Source organism: Arachis hypogaea, chromosome 2 (genome assembly GCF_003086295.3).
Source record: "Arachis hypogaea cultivar Tifrunner chromosome 2, arahy.Tifrunner.gnm2.J5K5, whole genome shotgun sequence".
Taxonomy (NCBI): Eukaryota; Viridiplantae; Streptophyta; class Magnoliopsida; order Fabales; family Fabaceae; genus Arachis; species Arachis hypogaea.
The window spans coordinates 35,413,071-35,418,212 of NC_092037.1; the positions used below are offsets into that span (position 1 = coordinate 35,413,071).

General features: G+C 42.3%; 1 non-coding gene across 1 annotated transcript; it reads right to left on the reverse strand.

The window, feature by feature from the left end:
* Positions 1-1,451: 1,451 nt before the first annotated feature.
* LOC112764794 (small nucleolar RNA R71) lies at positions 1,452-1,559 on the reverse strand. Its single transcript, XR_003183341.1, has one exon. It is a non-coding gene; the product is annotated as a small nucleolar RNA R71 (small nucleolar RNA).
* Between the last annotated feature and the right edge of the window lie 3,583 nt (positions 1,560-5,142).

Consider the following 5,142-nt stretch of genomic DNA (forward strand, 5'->3'; position numbering starts at 1 on the left):
TTTTTAATTTGTGTCTTTTCAAGTCAATAATACAGAGAATTGAAGATTCAGAACATACAGCAGAGGAATTGCACAGAAAAAGCTGGGCGTTCAAAACGCCCAGTGAAGAAGGACAGACTGGCGTTTAAACGCCAGCCAGGGTACCTGGTTGGGCGTTTAACGCCCAAAAAGGTAGCATTTTGGGCGTTAAACGCCAGAATGTATACCATTCTGGGCGTTTAACGCCAGGATGGCTAAGGGAGGAAGATTTTGTTTTAAAATCAGATTTTTTCTAAGTTTTCAAAATCTTTTCAAAATCAAATCTTTTTCAAATCAATTTTCAATCAAATCTTTTTCAAAATTAACTCCTTTCCTTTTTCAAAGATACTTACTATCAATTAATGATTTGATTCAACATTTCAAGTATGTTGCCTTTTCTGTTGAGAAAGGTTTAATGATTGAATCATATCTTTTCTTGTTAGTCAAGTTTTTTTTAGTTTTCAAATCAAATCTTTTTAAAATGTTTTCAAATCATATCTTTTAAAATTGTTTTCAAATCATATCTTTTTAATCATGTCTTTTTTTTTCAAAATAAGCTTTCAATCAAATCTTTTTTATTTCTAATTTCAAAATCTTTTTCAAAAATCACTCGATTTCTTTTCCATTTTCATTTTTCGAAAATTAAGTGATGTTTTTCAAAAATGTTTTCAAATTTCCCACTTAATTTTCGAAAATCACTTCCCTCCTTCTCACATCCTTCTATTTATGGATTAACATTATCCCTTAATGCAAAATTCGAACTCCATTCTCTCTGATAAGTTCGAATTTTCCCACTCCTGTCCTCTACTCTTCTTTTCCTCTGACACCTAAAGGAATCTCTATACTGTGACATAGAGGATTCCACATTTTCTTGTTCTCTTCTCTATCTTATGAGCAGGAGCAAGGACAAAGGCATTCTTGTTGAGGCTGATCCTGAACCTGAAAGGACCTTGAAGAGAAAGCTAAGAGAAGCCAAAGCACAACTCTCTTTAGAGCACCTGACCGAATTCTTCAAGGAAGAAGAACACATGGCAGCCGAAAACAACAACAATGCCAACAATGCAAGGAAGGTGCTGGGTGACTTTACTGCACCTACTCCCGACTTCTATGGGAGAAGCATCTCTATCCCTGCCATTGGAGCAAACAACTTTGAGCTTAAGCCTCAATTAGTTTCTCTAATGCAACAGAATTGCAAGTTCCATGGACTTCCAATGGAAGATCCTCATCAGTTTTTAGCTGAGTTCTTGCAAATCTGTGACACAGTCAAGACTAATGGGGTTGACCCTGAGGTCTACAGACTGATGCTATTCCCTTTTGCTGTAAGAGACAGAGCTAGAACATGGTTGGACTCTCAACCTAAAGAAAGCCTGGACTCTTGGGAAAAGCTAGTCAATGCCTTCTTGGCAAAGTTCTTTCCACCTCAAAAATTGAGTAAGCTTAGAGTGGAAGTCCAAACCTTCAGACAGAAGGAAGGAGAATCCCTCTATGAAGCTTGGGAAAGATACAAACAATTGATCAGAAAGTGTCCCACTGATATGCTTTCTGAATGGAGCATCATAGGTATTTTCTATGATGGTCTCTCTGAACTGTCCAATATGTCTTTGGATAGCTCTTTTTGAGGATCTCTTCATCTGAAGAAGACGCCTACTGAAGCTCAAGAACTGATTGAAATGGTTGCAAATAACCAATTCATGTACACTTCTGAAAGAAATCCTGTGAACAATGGGACTAGTCAGAAGAAAGGAGTTCTTGAGATTGACACTCTGAATGCCATTTTGGCTCAGAATAAAATATTGACTCAACAAGTCAATATGATTTCTCAAAGTCTGTCTGGAATGCAAAATGCACCAAGCAGTACTAAAGAAGCTTCATCTGAGGAAGAAGCTTATGATCCTGAGAACCCTTCAATGGAAGAGGTGAATTACATGGGAGAACCCTATGGAAACACCTACAACCCTTCATGGAGGAATCACCCAAATCTTTCATGGAAGGATCAACAGAGACCTCAACAAGGTTTCAATAACAATAATGGTGGGAGAAACAGGTTTAGCAATAGCAAGCCTTTCCCATCATCTTCTCAGCAACAGACAGAGAGTTCTAAGCAGAATACCTCTGACTTAGCAACTATGGTCTCTGATCTAATTAAGACTACTCAAAGTTTCATGACTGAAACTAGATCTTCCATTAGGAATTTGGAAGGACAAGTGGGTCAGCTGAGCAAGAAAATCACTGAACTTCCTCCAAGCACTCTCCCAAGCAATACTGAAGAAAATCCAAAAGGAGAGTGCAAGGCCATCAATATGGCCGAATTCTGGGAGGAAGAAGAGGCAGTGAACGCCACTGAGGAAGACCTCAATGGACGTCCACTGACCTCCACTGAGTTCCCCAATGAGGAACCTTGGGAATCTGAGGCTCAAACTGAGACCATAGAGATTCCTTTAGACTTACTACTGCCATTCATGAGCTCTGATGAGTATTCCTCCTCTGAAGAGGATGAGTATGTCACTGAGGAGCAAGTTGCTAAATATCTTGGAGCAATCATGAAGCTAAATGACAAGCTATTTGGAAATGAGACTTGGGAGGATGAACCCCCTCTGCTCACCAAAGAACTGGATAACTTGTCTAGGCAGCAATTGCCTCAAAAGAGGCAGGATCCTGGGAAGTTTTCTATACCTTGTACCATAGGCACCATGACCTTCAAGAAGGCCTTGTGTGACTTAGGGTCAAGTGTGAACCTCATGCCCCTCTCTGTAATGGAGAAATTAGGGATCTTTGAGGTGCAAGCTGCAAAGATCTTACTAGAGATGGCAGACAACTCAAGAAAACAAGCCTATGGACTTGTAGAGGATGTTCTGGTTAAAGTTGAAGACCATTACATCCCTACTGATTTCATAGTCCTAGAGACTGGGAAGAGCATGGATGAATCCATCATCCTTGGCAGACCCTTCCTAGCCACAGCAAAGGCTGTGATTGATGTTGATAGAGGAGAGTTGATCATTCAAGTGAATGAAGAATCCTTGGTGTTTAAAGCTCAAGGATATCCCTCTGTCATCATGGAGAGGAAGCATGAAGAGCTTCTCTCAAAACAGAGCCAAACTGAGCCCCCACAGTCAAACTCTAAGTTTGGTGTTGGGAGGCCACAACCAAACTCTAAGTTTGGTGTTGAACCCCCACATTCAAACTCTAAGTTTGGTGTTGGGAGGGTCCAACACGGTTCTGAGCACTTCTGAGGCTCCATGAGAGTCCTCTGTCAAGCTAATGACATTAAAGAAGCGCTTGTTGGGAGGCAACCCAATGTTTTATAATTAATTATTTTCTTTTGTTATTTTTTTTTTTGTAGGTTGATGATCATAAGAAGTCACAAAAACAATGAAAAAAGCAAAAACAGAATGAAAAAAAACAGGAAGAAAAACAGCACACCCTGGAGGAAGATGCTGCTGGCGTTTAAACGCCAGTCAGCCTAGCAGTTGGGCGTTTAACGCCCAGTCTGGTACCCATCTGGGCGTTTAACGCCAGAAAGGGGCACCAGACTGGCGTTAAACGCCAGTAAAGGGCAAGAACCTGGCGTTAAACGCCAGGAATGGGCACCAGCCCGGCGTTTAACGCCAGAAATGGCTCAAAACGTGGATTTTGATGCCATTTGGTGCAAGGATGCCTTTTCCTTGACACTACAGGATCTGTGGACCCCACAGGACCCTACCATCACTCTCTCTCTTCTTCTCCCATTCACCAATCACCTCAACACCTCTTCCCCAAAAAAACCCCTCACCTATCAAATCCTACCCTTCTCTTCACCACTCACATCCATCCTTCATAAATCCCCACCAACCTCACCCTTCAAATTCAAACCACTTTCCCTCCCAAACCCACCCATAATGGCCGAACCTTTACCCCCCTCTCTTCTATATATACCCTTCTTCAACCCTTCATTTTCACACACCCTAAACACCACTTCTCCCCCTCTTTGGCCGAATTCACCACCATCTCCCTCTTCCTCATTTCTTCTTCTTCTACTCTCTTCTTTCTTCTTTTGCTCGAGGACGAGCAAACATTTTAAGTTTGGTGTGGTAAAAGCGTTGCTTTTTCGTTTTTCCATAACCATTATGGCATCCAAGGCCGGAGAAACCTCTAGAAAGAGGAAAGGGAAGGCAAAGGCTTCCACCTCCGAGTCATGGGAGATGGATAGATTCCTCTCAAGGGTGCATCAAGTCCACTTCTATGAAGTTGTGGCCTTAAAGAAGGTGATCCCCGAGGTCCCCTTTTCACTCAAAAAGGGTGAATATCCGGAGATCCGACATGAGATCCGAAGAAGAGGTTGGGAAGTTCTTACCAACCCCATTCAACAAGTCGGAATCTTGATGGTTCAAGAGTTCTATGCCAATGCATGGATCACCAAGAACCATGACCAAAGTGTGAACCCGAATCCAAAGAATTATCTTACTATGGTTCGGGGGAAATACTTGGATTTTAGTCCGGAGAGTGTGAGGGTGGCGTTCAACTTGCCTATGATGCAAGGAGATGAGCATCCTTACACTAGAAGGGTCAACTTTGATCAAAGGTTGGACCAAGTCCTCACAGTCATATGTGAAGAGGGCGCACAATGGAAGCAAGATTCAAGAGGAAAGCCGGTCCAATTGAGAAGGCATGACCTCAAGCCCGTGGCTAGAGGATGGTTAGAGTTCATACAACGCTCAATCATCCCCACTAGCAACCGGTCCGAAGTCACCATAGACCGGGCTATCATGATCCATAGCATCATGATTGGAGAAGAAATAGAGGTTCATGAGGTTATAGCCCAAGAACTCTATAAGGTGGCAGACAAGACCTCCACCTTGGCAAGGTTAGCCTTTCCTCATCTCATTTGTCACCTCTGTTATTCAGTGGGAGTTGACATAGAGGGTGACATCCCCATTGATGAGGACAAACCCATCACCAAGAAAAGGATGGAGTACACAAGAGATCCCACTCATCATGAGATCCCTGAAATTCCTCAAGGGATGAATTTCCCTCCACAAAACTATTGGGAGCAACTACACACCTCCCTAGGAGAGTTGAGTTCCAACATGGGACAATTAATGGTGGAGCACCAAGAACACTCCATCATCCTTCATGAGATTAGAGAAG